The sequence below is a fragment of the Calidris pugnax genome, unplaced genomic scaffold (genome assembly GCF_001431845.1).
Source record: "Calidris pugnax isolate Ruff unplaced genomic scaffold, ASM143184v1 scaffold192, whole genome shotgun sequence".
NCBI classification, from domain to species: Eukaryota; Metazoa; Chordata; class Aves; order Charadriiformes; family Scolopacidae; genus Calidris; species Calidris pugnax.
Window position 1 is genome coordinate 1214728 of NW_015090919.1, and position 14512 is coordinate 1229239.

The following is a 14512-nucleotide window of genomic DNA, read 5'->3' on the forward strand; positions in this document are numbered from 1 at the left end:
GTAACCAGGGTCTCCTCCTTTTCGCCTCCTCTTCTGATGAGAGCCTTCCTTGGAAAGACAATATTATTCCAAACCCAGAAATTTTATTTCTGAATTTGTGCAAATACAAGTTAAAAGATATTAGCTGCATTTCACATTTTGTGCAAATGGCAGAAACAGGCAATTCATGTGCAGCAGGATGGGGGCTAGCCAACGATTTCGATAAAATAAACCCTTTTTTAATTTAAATGCTAATGCACTGAATTAAAATTTAATAACTGAGGAAATTGAAAAGCCGAGCAGGAATATTGGAAATAAATCCAAGCAGAAACAGCTGAAATTAAAAATTCTAGAGAGTGGGAGGATAGCAGCTAAGCTGTCTTATATGATTACATTTTTTTTTATATTTTTTTTTTCAGAACGAAGGGGGGAAGGAAAAAAAAAAAATCCTATCTTTGGCTGGCTGTAGGGCAGTAAATCGAGAGTGCTGTGATTTATTGCTCAATTTTCCTGAGGGAAAAAGGCTTTCTTTCATGCTGAAATATTTCATAAATTTCAAGCCAGCATAAATTCTTAATTTAAAAGTTATGGAGGTCACATTTAGTGCACTGGTGCAATTCTGAAATCTTAAAGGAATAGCAACCAAAAATTGCAATTTGATTTTATTTTTTTAATTCTTCATGTGAAATTTTGTTCAAAGGGATTCTCTGAGTTACACAAAGCCGAAACACGTCCTGCCTTCTGAAGGTTTAAGAAATCCACTGGAAATGAAGAGATAAAAATCTAATTCAATTACCAAAAGTTAATTTTTTTTATTGTTATTATTATTATTGTTAGCCACTTGAGGAATTTCTGTTAAAAAATTTCCTCCCTCCATTGCCTGGGAAAAGCCAGAAGGGAGGAGCTGACAATGTAATTGCTTCTGTTAGATCTCCAATCTTTTGTGAGTACTGATATGTTCATTTGTTATACAGCTGTTCAGCTACAGAAAGGATGTCAGAGCACCCATAATTCAAAGCAATCAATCAAAAATTAATGATTTGTCATGCTTACACAATGGGGAAAAAAAAAAAAAAAAAGCTTTATGGGTTCCTGCAACTGGTAGATTGCTCAAACCTTCGGGGCATTTTCTAGAAGATTAGATCTGTGTGTACAAAAAAAAAAGGGGGGGGGAAAGGGAAAAAAAAGAAAAAAAAAGAAGGAGATTTAATGTAGAGCCAGGACAGAAACCTTGTGGGGTGCTGGGGCGTGGGTGCTCTCTGAGATCCCCCAGAGATGGGGTTCGCTGCTCTTCCCCTCAGCTTAAAGAGCCTTCTGCACACCCACCCCCACGGGTCACCCCAAGAACCACATTCCTCAAAGGCAGGGAAATGTCCCCGGCTCCTGCAACTGTAATTCCAGGTGAAAAACACCCACTGAATATACAGGTCACCTGGACGGCTGCTCGTGAAATCCCCAAAATGCAGAAACCAAAGCTAAAGGCACCACCTCGACTCTGCCTCAACACCATCTGCGGGACTAACCCAGTCCCCACACCAAACCTTACCTAAATATTACCAAAAATTAAAAGACTCCCATTTGGGAAGCAGGTAGCCAACCTCAACTTTGCAAAACTGAGATTGCCAAGTTATTCACCCCCCACATAAGCAAGAATTTCTTTACATATAAATTCATTTTGGGAAGGCGTTGTGCGGGGATCACGCTCCCAACCTGACGCACGTCCATGTCCCGATGCCGTATGTCACTCCTTGTCACACAAAGGTGTTGGCTGGTGCCCTGGTGGGATCAACGGCCGAACCCAACCCCAGTGTTACTCTGCGAAGGGTCACACCTGTAACTCATTTCATGCTCCTTTTCATATTTGTATTTGGAGTTGAGCGAGTGAATTGCTGGAAATAAATGACATTGTGATGTGGTGATGCAGCCTTCCAACAGTTCTTCCTGACCGTCACCAACTGCCCGCAAGGCACCTTCTGGGGCCAATACACAAATTTATTATTTAGCTCTTTTTTTGCCTACCTTTTCCATTCTGGGTGTATCTGCCATGCCCAATTTTCCCCTTCTGTCCCTTTTTCTTAAAAATTTTTTCTAATGCCAATTTTCTGGCTTCTTGACCTCTTTCATGAGCAATTCTCATGAGCAACTCTCTCAAGTCATGGCACATATCAGTACAAAGGACAAAAAGTCCATGAGGAGCACAGAGAGGGAGGTGTGACGCGATTCCACCAGCATTGGGAGGGGGGGCCTTCCTTATATGAAAAAGGAAGTAAAAATTCTGGATTTTTGGAGAAAGAATATAATTGAACTGTGTTCAAACTCTTAAAATTTTGTTAAGAGAAATAAATAATTTTCTTTAGAATTATCATCTACAAGCATTAAGTTTTTGGACTTATTCAGCAGATTATAATACTTTGCCCTAATATTACTTGATCTGAAAGACTCTCAAGAGTCTGTGAGAAGAAGACTGCAGTAGGTCTGATGTGGGAACTGTTCTCTCTTTTAAGTGATGTTTACCTGTAATATTTATTTACATGTCTGTCTTTAAGTTACTTTCTTGGGGGGGGGGGGGGGGGGGGGTGTCTTTATTTTAAAAGAAAAAAAAGAAACAAGAGGAACTGCAAGAAGTAAGAGCGCTCAATCTAGACTGTTTCCCACCAGCCAAGATGCTCTTGGAAAGGAGGCATCTCCTGGGCTTCTCCCATGGGGGAGACACTCAAAACCCACCCATGGAGATGGGCAGAGCTGGTGCGGTTGGTTCTGGGCTGCTTCAAGCCCACAGCTGACTAGTTCCTGTGGATCCACTCTGACCCAACTCAGACCTAGCTGCCTTAGAGGTTTCTGGATGCTTAAATAAGCCCATCCTCACCAAAGGTGCCATCAGGAGACACCCTCACACACTGCTCCCGTTTCCAAACACGCAATTAACTGGCAAATTTTCTGTGCCAGCAATTTGTCTTGGTCACAAACTCTTCAGAGCAGCTCTGTTTTGTCCAGCACTTGTTCAGTGCCAGGAACAGGGAATCCCAGCCCATCCTAAGGCTGCGAGATGATTTAATCACGGATCACCGGCACCCACACTGCCCAAGACCACGGCGTGTCCAGCCATGGCGCAGGAGGAAAATTTCCTCCAATTGTACAAAGTATGTGAAAGTGAAAAAGTGTCATAAAGAAGTGCCATCGGGCTCTTATTGAGGAAAGTGTACATATGAGTTGGTGGATGTGAAGCTCAACGTGACCCAGGAACGTCTGCTGGCAGCCCAGAAACACCCCGCACCCTGGGCTGCATCCCCAGCCCCGTGGCCAGCAGGGCCAGGGGGGGATTCTGCCCCTCTGCTCTGCTCTGGGGAGGCACCCCCAGTGCTGCCTCCAGCTCTGGGGCCACCAACAGCAGAAGGACATGGAGCTGTTGGAGCAGAACCAGAGGAGGCCACAGAGATGCTCAAAGGGCTGGAGCCCCTCTGCTGGGAGGGGGGGCTGAGAGAGTTGGGGGGGTTCAGCCTGGAGAAGAGAAGGCTCCAGGGAGTCCTTCAAGCCCCTTCCAGTCCCTAAAGGGGCTCCAGGAAAGATAGGGAGGGACTCTGGATCAGGGAGGGGAGCCATAGGATGAAGGGGAATGGTTTTAAACTGGAAGAGGGGAGATTGAGATGAGATGTGGGGAAGAACTTCTTTGCTGTGAGGGTGGTGAGAGCCTGGCCCAGGTTGCCCAGAGAAGCTGTGGCTGCCCCATCCCTGGAGGGGTTTCAAGGCCAGGTTGGAGGGGGCTTGGAGCAAGCTGGTCCAGCGGGAGGTGTCTCTGACCATGGCAGGAGATCGGACTAGATGATCTTTAAGGTACTCTTCAACCTAAACCATTCTATGATTCTGTAAGTGAGCCATTTGACTTCCCTCCAGCTCTCCATGGAAATAGGAAGGGCAACCATGGTGTCATGCCCGAGACCCTGTTGTGCAGCTCCCAGCCTCAGCAATTGCAGAGCAAATCTCAAAAATAACCTCAATGCCAAAGATGGATGGACTCAAACTGGCGGATGTGTCTTTGGCGCGGGGCCGGGTGGCAGCGCCCACTGTGCTGCCCAAAGAACCTGCCATTGCGCCCTCCTGGATCCCCTTGGACCAGCCTGGGCAAGTGCCAACTCAATGTTCAGCAGAACATCTCCACCCTGTGGTGGCACCATGGGGACATCTTGTCTGCAACCCATCCCGAAAGGTGACCTCCTCCTCTCCCGCTCCACTCGGGGCTCACCTTCAGCAAGGGGAAAAACTGAGAGAGGTTTACCCACATATTTTTAAAAATCTGGCTGAAATAAGCTTTTTTCCTTTTATTTTGCAGTAAGCCCATTTGGAATCGAATGTGAAGGGATGATGCGTTTTGCAGGCCACGCTATTAATCCATTTAAAATAAAACGTTGCATTTAAATTCTAAAAAGTGGGTTTTAAGGACTACAAATATCGTAAGCAATCAAAGCGGTGATTTGCTGGAAATGACCGTGTAACCACCAGCCACCAGACTGGGCTGAAAAGGGTCAGAGCAGCTTTCGAGAAAGTAGCATCTTTGGGAAGGGCAAAGAGAAATCTCCTGTGCCCCAGTTTACCCAGATGATTTAATTCGGGGACTTCTTCATTTATAATTGAAAAAGCAGAGGAGCAGAGTTTGCGTCTGCTGCCAGTCGGCGCGCAGGGGAGGGCGGGCACGGGGCCCCGAAACGCAGGCTGGATAATTAGTCATACAATCTCTCACGTAAAATAATTTACAATTCAAAATATGATTCCCTAATGCTGCTTTTGTACGTTATCGGGTATGTTTAAGGTAGTTTTGTTTAACTAACGCTAATAAGTATCTATTAAATTAAAATGCACGAAAGCAGAATGTGGTTTCTGGCCATATGTTCCTCGACTCGAGTCATAAGCGAAAAGTAAATTGTGTGATAACGAAGAAATGTATCAGTCAACATCTCCTAACAGCATAACGTGTCAAAAATTAGGAGTCCAAGCAGATGTAGAACTGACCTGAGAAATGCATGTTTATAGAAAGGGCTACGCTATATTGGGAAAAACCCCCAACATTTTAACAGTTACTGCGAAACAACAAAATAACTAAAAACTATAAAAATGTTAAATGAGATTTCAGAAGATTTAAGCCCGGGCTTTCTGCCCGATCGCTTAAATGATGATTAAAAACAATTATTCAAATCACTTGGATTTGCATCCACGTACGCCACGCGCGGATCTGCTCCCACGGGTGTGACACCCAGCACAGGACGGGGGTGCCAGGACCCCCCATCCACCACCATCAAAGCCTTCCACAGGGGGAAAAAGGGCTTAAATCCATTTATTTCTTCATACACAGCCACCCCCCCAGGGTTTGCCTTCAAACTTCATCCCGACCCTGCCGAGGGGAGATGCCCCTAATCCTGCCCGAGGTTTGCCGGAGGAGCAGAAGCCACTCGCCCCAGCTCCTCTCCCAGAGCAGGGAAAGTCAGATTTATTCTCCAGATTCCAGATGCTTTGTGAAAGGGCTGAATTGTTTGTTTTACCTGAGGAAAAAAAGAAAAGAAAAAAAAAGAAGAAGAAAAAAAAAAAAACCAAACCACAACCTACTTTCCCTGAATGCCTCCCTGAAGAGCAGCTGAATAATTTTCGGCAAAACACAAAAAAACACATGTACAGTTTAGAAACGAGACGGCAGCACCCAGTGTGGAAAAATTTCACCCCAAATAATTAAAATTTGGCAACAGGAGAAGCAACTGAAAACAGGTCTCACAAAGGAATGCGCCATAAAAATAACTGCAGGCCTGCCTACCTGCGCTGTCTGTTATTATTAACTTCAGAGCAACAGAAAATGCAGGAAGTGCTTTTTTTTTCCTTTTGATTTTTTTTTAAACAAAGGGCAAGACATTGGCAGTTTCCTATTTAATTTTCATTAAAGAGAAAAAAAAAAAAAGAAAAAAAAGAAGCTCCGCATCACATTGAAACATCTACAGAGCACAAGGACCCATAAATAAGCCCGTGCCCCTTTTTTTTTGGGAGGGGGGGGTTCTTTGCTTGCCCCTGGCTAAGGAAACCCAAAGCCCTGTGTTTTGTGTGGCACTGCTGGCCCCTAGATCACCCCCACCTCGTCCTTCCTCCCCCCTCAAGGTCACTGATGTCACAGAATCACAGAATGATACGAGGTTGGAAGGGACCTCTGGAGATCACCCAGTCCAACCCCCTACCAGGGCAGGTCCCACAGGAACGTGTCCAGGGGGCTTTGAATGTCTCCAGAGAAGAAGACTCCACCACCTCCCTGGGCAGCCTCTTCCAGGGCTCTGCCACCCTCACAGCAAACAAGTTCCTCCTCATGTTTAGGTGGAACTTCTTATATTCAAGTTTGTGCCCATTTCCTCTTGTCCTGTCACTGGGCACCACAGAAGAAAGACTGGCCCCATCCTCCTGACACCCACCCTTTATTTTTAGCATTGATCAGATCCCCCCTCAGCCTTCTCTTCTCTTGACTAAAAAGACCCAAGTCCCTCAGCCTTTTCTCGTAAGAGAGATGCTCCAGGCCCCTCATCCTCTTTGTAGCCTCTGCTGTCCCCTCTCCAGCAGTTCCCTGTCCTTCTGGAACTGGGGAGCCCAGAACTGGTCCCAGTGCTCCAGCTGGGGCCTCCCCAGGGCAGAGCAGAGGGGCAGGATGACCTCCCTCCACCTGCTGCTCACAATGTCCCCCAAAGTCTATAAAGAGCAGGCAGCCACGTTGAGCCGAAGGGGGAGCTGAGACGGAGCCATGTCCCCGTGATTCCCAGAGCCGGGGCATCACCTGCCCGAAGGAAAACCATCTCCCATCCTCATCCTTTCTCTCCGCAGATCCACGGGCAGCCTCCAAAAGGGATGGATTTTCCACCAGGGAACAAGTTAAGTTCCTTGGGCTGGAGGAATGCGCTGCCTATTTCCTCAGCTGCAGCTCCCCCGCAAGAAATAACCAAAATAATAATAATAGTGATAAAAAAAAAATTATATATATCTGCAAGGAGAAATCTGAGCTCTACCCAAGGCATCTTCTCTGGCCCCACATCAGAGCCGAGCCCTGGGAGCGAGGGTCCTCCCCATCCCTTGGCCCATCATGGGGGCTGCAAACACCCCCGTCCTGAGACACGGGGTGGGGACACCACAGCAGCTTTAAAAAATAACAGCGTCAAAATTATTTGTGAGGAGTTTCACCCTTTTACTCGGCAGCAGCCTCGTCGCAGGAAAAAGCAGCGCGCAGACGGGCTGAGGTCAGGGCTGCTTCCTGCGGCGAGGGGGGAAACCCGATAGTAAAATAAAAAAAATCTGGTATTTTTGACCCCTCTGAGATGAGAACAGCGGGAGGGTTTGTGACTTCAGGTCATCCGAAGAGAAAGGCAGCAACTCCCATCCCAGCCAAAGAAGCGCATCAGGCTCCAGCCAAGGCAGGGACGAGCTTCCCAGCAGGTGAGAAGGGCCATGGAGTCACCGACAATGGGAATAAACCAAACCTGCTGGGGACGTGCACTGGTGACACTCAGCCCCTGGGACATCTGAGACTCGGTGGTACCAAAAGCCCATGGACCACCCATCGCTTGCGCAGACCAAAGATCTCGTGTGGGCTCTAACGCAAAGTAGGGAGAAGTGAAGCCTGAGAGGAGGGTGATCATTACTCCCAGCCACATGCACTTTGAAGCCCAGCTTGAGAAAGACTTATTTTATCGTTGAGATTTCCCAGGTTCACTCATGGGAAGGTGCTGAGGTGACTGTGACCTGCAGGGACATCACCCATCCCCAGCACGCCCATGTTGGACAGACGGAGCATCTCGGCCCTTGGGGACATGGAGAGCCCCTCACTCCCCATGTGGCTGCTCTGAACCCCCATGTCCAGAGCATGTTTGAGCAGAAAAGAATTCATGAAGTTTATTGAGCAGCCACCTCCCCCACACGAACACCTCCACCACGTGTACACATGCAAATAAACGCCTGCTGGAGATGGTTGCTCAGCCTAAAAATTAAATCAGAGTGGTTTCTCGATGGGAATATAGCATCACCCAAGCTTAGCCATGACCCTGGTCTTGAACTTTCTTGCTGTTCGCCAACCCTAAAAGAGCATGCGTGTCAAGGAAGACCTGAAGCCAGCAAACACCACCGCCGAGGGCGATGGTACCTCAGGATGGCCATGCTCAGCATGGAGACCCAGGACCTCCCACCACAAGAGACCATTAGAGTGGCCAGGAGATGCTCTGGCCCTCGTCCAGGTGACACCAGGGGTCTCCTCCAGTCCCACGCATAGAGCCACCCCGTCTCCCGGTGCCCGTCCCTGCGCTACGGGGGAGAACAAACAACTGATGACATTTCTCACCACTCGCCTTCCCGCGGGTTCCCAGTTGCCACGAAGCCACCAGGTGCCTCCCAAACCCTAATTAGCAACAAACACTAATGACGAAACCAGCCAGGAGGTTGAGCAGCCCAACGCAAAGGTCAGGCCGAGCACGGCATTTCTCTGGAAAAGCCGAGAGGGGAATGATCCCCTCTGCTCTTGCAGTTTCACTTCTGACTTCACCCGGGGGCCCTCTCCACACTGATTTCAATTCTCTTTGTATTGGCAGGAGAATTATTTTTCTTTTAACTTCTTTCTTTTTTTCCTTTTTCTTTCCCCCCCCCAAACATCGTTTCATCTTTGCAAACAGCAGGATTGGGTTTGCTCAAACCTCTCCCCAAACTCTTATCTCAAGGCAGAGAAAGTAGCAGCACGGAGGCAAAAAATTCTAAGTAGGCGAGTAATAATAATTAATAATTAAAAAAATCACAATTAAAATCTAGAAATTACTCTCATCCAGATTCATTGTGTTTACTTCTTGCCTACTGTTTATTATCTTCCCATTTTATAATCTTAATTTAATAACTGGGGTGTGCTGCCTGCATCCGCCCAATTTCCGAGCTCTCCCACTAACTCCTAATTACAAGTTCTCCGGAGAAGTTTCAAACTGAAAAAGGTCGAATCCCTGCTGGAAAAGGCACGAGGGGGTGGTTGTGTGAACCGGGAAGTCGTGCAAACACCAAAACCCTGGAGGCAGCGAAAAATCCCGGCACGGGATTTTTCGCTGCCTCCAGGGTTTTGGTGTTTGCACGACTTCCCAAAAAAATCACCACCCGCCTGGGCCAGACGTTGAACCTCGCCTTTCCCTCCCAAAATGGGAAAAAATTGGCTGTGAAGGAGCCCAGGTTTCCCTGTTGCCTGTCCTTCTCTTCGGCTCCCGATACGTCACGTCGTCGCAGCCACGTTTCAGGGCTGCCAGAAGCCGCCTTCCAGTGGAGGGAATATTCACAAGAGTCATTTTATGGACTTGCTGAAAGCACCGGCAGAATCTGTGCTTTGAATTTCAATTTTTCTCCCGTGGCAGCCCAAGGAAATTCAAGTAGCACATATCAGCAGAAGCAGACCAAAAAAAAAAAGGAATATTAAATAAATTTCAACCTAAAACCACAAAATGTTCAAACTAGTATTAAAAAGCTTCAACCTGATGTGCCTTTTTTTTTTTTTTCCAAAACAGTCATGAAATTAAAATTATGAATTAAATCACTGCAGCAAATTGGTCTGGATTTAAAGAGTTACTCCTTGATTATAAGCAACTGAAAAGTAATCAAAATATTTTTTCCATCTCCTGTTGCTCAGTGCTCTCCTTACTCCATTCTTTACGAGAAAAATAATCAAATTGAGGGTGAAGAGGAGAAAAGGCATTACTGATTACTTCTGAACTCTCATATTATAAAAGCTGGAAAATAAGAGTGACCGGACAAAAAACAACAGAATTATCTGCATCAAGCAGTTGTTTACAGATGGTATGAGTTTCCCAGCAAAAGAAACAGCTGGAAATATTTTTAAAGAATAAATGTATATGGAATGAAACCTTGGGGGGGAGGAGGGGATTATTATTTTTTACTTGGGGGAAAAAAAAGGCAGGGGAGAAGGAGCCATGCTATAGCATTTCAGAAATCCACCCAATTTTCCAGGTTTCCAATTTCACAGGAAACTCTCAGGAAATCAATTTTTCAAAAATCCTGTTACAGGCACTTTTCCAAGTTGATAAAACAAACATATCTAACAAGCTACGAGTGCACATGGAATAAAAAAAAAAAAAAGGTCTCATTTACACATGGAATCCCACACGTTTTACTACAGAAGTGCCATTAAACACATTTTGTTGAGGCTCTTGGGAGCAGGCACATCTCCTGGCCCTGCATGGGCCAGCTTGGCTCTGAAATGCCACCTCTGATGGGGCAGCGGTATCTCCCCACCACAGAAGCCACCCCCGGCAGGAGCCACCAGGAACCACCCACCTGCAGAGGCCCTCCCCCATCCACATGATGCAGTGAGAAAGACCTGAAAGTTGAGTTTAAGACATTCCACCTGGCAAGCGGAGGGGCTGGGAGGACGTCCATGGGCTCTCACCACAGCTCAGATCATGGGAAGCAATCTGAGAAACCATTTTATCTCCACCGCACACAGAAGAACTTGTCAGAATTTACTAAATCACCAACTGTTTGGGTTGGAAGGGACCTTAAAGATCATTGAGTCCAACCCCCCTGCCATGAGCAGGGACATCTTCATCTAGATCAGGCTGCTCAAAGCCCTGTCCAACCTGGCCTGGAATGTGGCCAGGGATGGGGCAGCCACCACTTCTCAGGGCAACCTGGGTCTCACCACCCTCAGAGTGAAACATTTCCTCCTTGCATCCAGTCTGAATCTATTTTATTTTAGTTTAAAACCACTACCTCTTGCCCTATCGCCACAAGCCCTGCTAAAATGTTTGTCCCCATCTTTCCTGGAGCCCCTTTAGGGACTGGAAGGGACTCTAGGGTCTCCCCAGAGCATTCTCTTCTCCAGGCTAAAAGCCTCCAACTCTCTCCTCCCAGCAGAGGGGCTCCAGCCCTCCCAGCATCTCTGTGGCCTCCTCTGGCCCCACTCCAACAGGTCCATGTCCTTCTGCTGTTGGTGGCCCCAGAGCTGGAGGCAGCACTGGGGGGTGTCTCCCCAGAGCAGAGCAGAGGGGCAGAATCCCCCCCTGGCCCTGCTGGCCATGGGGTTGGGGATGCAGCCCAGGGTGGGGGGTTTCTAGGCTGCCAGCGCAATTTGCCACCCCTTGTTGAGCTTCTCAATCAACACCCCAAAGCTCTTCTTGACAGGACTACTCTCCATCCATTCATCCCCTAGCCTGTATTGATACTGGGGGTTGCCCCAACCCAGGTGCAGGACCCTGCACTTGGCCTTGATGAACCTCATGGCGTTCACAGGGGCCCCACTTCTTGAGCTTTTCCAAGTCCCTCTGGACAGCAAGTTGACCAGGAATAGTTTAATTTATCCTAAAATAGTGCAATCTGTGCAATCACAGCGACAGCAGGCGTTTGCAGTGGTTGGAGACGTGTGGCAGGGAGCACAGCCTCACGGGCAGTCCCAGGGTGGACGTGCAATCACAGCGACAGCAGGCATTTGCAGTGGTTGGAGACGTGTGGCAGGGTGCACAGCCTCACGGGCAGTCCCAGGGTGGACGTGGTGGGCATAGAGCTCAGTTTGGCCAAAGCAAAGACCACCGAGGAAACACCTCAAGCTCTCAGATTGCAAGATGTCCGAATCCAAACATACTTTTAGGTGCAACACTGCAACACGGACACCATGTGGGAGCATCTTCTGCCGTCACTACCCTGTGCTGCTGATGCACAGTAAAGCAGTCAAACACCTGAGAGCAAGATGGTCCATCAGATACAGGCCCATCTGTACCATGAGCTGTTGTAGACACCGGAATCCTGCTCTCTGAGCACTGAAAAGGATGCTGAGGAAGAGGGAGCCAAGACTGTATCTAGAGGAAAAACCACCTCCGAACTGGGTACTTCCCGTCTGCCAATGAAACCTCAAAGTCCCATTGCAGCTTCCCAGCATGAGAAAGACAGAGAATTACAAGGATCATCCTGCTGGTCCCTCACGAGAGTCTGTGACCTTCAAGAAGCCCCAATCCAAGACATTAGAAAAATTAAAACCAAAGCCAACCCATGTTAAGACCTCAGAGGTCCCCTTGCACTGGTGGGACGTCCACTGTCCTGTGGCTCTCAGAGCCAAGAAGGAGCCCCACGATGAAGCACTTCTTGGAAGAAGTTTTCATAGGATTGAAACTTTGCCCTTTAAATCTGTAGAGGCGTTGAAGCATGTCCCCAGAGGAGCTGCTCCAGCTCATGGTTACGTCATCTGCGTTTCAGTGGGAGGAATGTGATCCCTGGGCAGAATTTTACATTTTGGAGTTGGTGTTACCTCTTCTTTATTTTTTTTTAAATTCTGGAGAATGCTTTGGGTCCCTCCATGACTAACAGCACTGCACAGATGCAAGCTGCTGACAACGTTCAGCTTCTCAGTAATGAAAAACTCAACATTTGTCAAACACACGATCATCCAGGGCAGAAAATTAGTATCTAGAATTCTAAAAAATGCTTAATTTGATAAATACAGCAGTGAAATGGTGTTAGGAACAGAATCATAAAGAGGTCCAGAGTTGGCCAAGGGTCCCCTGTGAGGACAGAACCTGAGGCTACGTGACACCCTTTCCCAATATGAGCAGGGAAGGCTGTCCATCTGCAAAATGTAATTTTTATCCTTATAAATAAAATCCCTTGTAGCATTTAGAGATGGGCTAAGGGGCTGAAACTGAACAAACGTTTACTGCTGGGAAGTTCACTACAGGACGTCACCTTCTCTACCAGTTTTGCACGATTGGCTTTTTTTAATAGCATGAAATGGTGGTAATTTTACTTTGGAAAGGGAAAAAAAAAAGTTAAACCACATCGATCTAAAAGTAAGAAGGGGGGAAGGCACACAAAGCTGGGTAATTTTTTCAAACTTAAAAAAGAGCTGTAATTACAGGGGGAAAAATTCAGAAAGGGTTTAGTCTGCCTGGCTCCCTCAAAAATGAAAAAAAAAAAAGAAAAAAGCCAGAAAAGAAAACAGTAAAAAGAGGAAAGAGAAAAAAAGAGAAAAGAGGAGGAAGGGGGAGAATGAAGGAAGCTGGAGAAATAGCAGGCTAAAGCAGAAATCTTAGAAATTCTGCTTGCAAAATAACTCCCATCAGCCAACCACAAATCCTAAAAATATCACCAGATCAACTCCCCGAGCAGATATAAATCAATAAATAAACAAACAAACCTCCAAGATTAAAAAAAAAAAAAAAAAAACCAAAAAAAAATAAAAATAAAATAAATTTTAAACAAAAAAAAGACCAAAAAACACAGCAAAGCCTGGCTGCTCTCAGCAAGGGCGGGTGGGTTCGCCGGCTTCCGAGAACAAGGGCCATTTGGAAAATAAGAGGAAAAACAACTTTTCCTGGGTACATGTACCATGAAGGGTGCAGCAGAGCCTGCCGAGACACCCTGAGATAACCCAGATATTGGCCAGGGGCAGAGGGGATGGTGACCCACAACTGGGCAGGGCACAGGGAAGAGCAGGACGTGTCCCCCCACCATCGACCTCCGCGTTCGTCACTCCCAAATCGACACTTCCGAGCAGTTGGTTGGGCCAAAGAAACCGCTTTCCAAGCACTTTGCGTGGGACAAACATCACCCGGACCCGACCTGCGCGACCTTCAATTCTCTGCAGTTCATGGAGCTGCAAGAAACGAGGGCACGGAGCTCTAGGGAATTATTTTCAGCCAAACGTGGAGCTACAGCGAGACCGGCCATTGCATGGATTAGTGTCATTTTTGCTGAACCATTCACACAATAGAATATGACACTCATTTTCAAAAAGTGGAAGTGACACAGTCTGACATTTAAAATTTTCTGATTCATGCAGGCAAAATATCTGTCCTATTTATTTTTTTTAAAGCAAGAACTGTGTTGAAAATCTAAATGAAGAACTTGGAAGCTCCAGATACTCTTCAACTCGAAACTATGCAACCCCAAATGCTAGTCTCTATTTGCTGGTCAACAAAAATTAATCTCAGTTTTTTGTTGGTTTTTTTTTGCTCAATCTGAAAAGGAATTTTTCAATTTGTCAGAGCTTCAAGGAAACCAAAATATCTATTATTTGCACAGCCTTGCTGCCAGACAGAGATCTGTCAGAGCAGAGCAGGAGAACCGCCACCGTGATGTAAAAAAAGGTACACATGTTCTTACGGGACCCATTTTGGGCTGAATTTTTCAGACGGCATCATTACTCCCCCCAGAATGAAGACGTGGCCCATGGTCATGGCAAAGAACCAGCGAGGAATCCCTGAGCCCAAGCACTGAAGCCCAATTTCCAAAGGAGTCTGGGTCTCCCCGACAGAGGCTGCTGCTACCAGAGCCAGACAGGGCTGGTTCTGCTCCAGGTTGGAAAAAGGAGCAAGGAACCCACCGAGATGAACCTGTGGTCCTTGGCATGAATAAAGCTTAGGCCAAAGGCTGTTTCCCCCTCCAGAAATCCTCCGGCCACCAGCCTGCTCCAGCCACCCCCAGTACCGGCTGCAGAAGATGCTGGGCTGGGAAAAGCACGTGTGCCAACTTCCACAAGCTCTCCCCAATGAAAAAG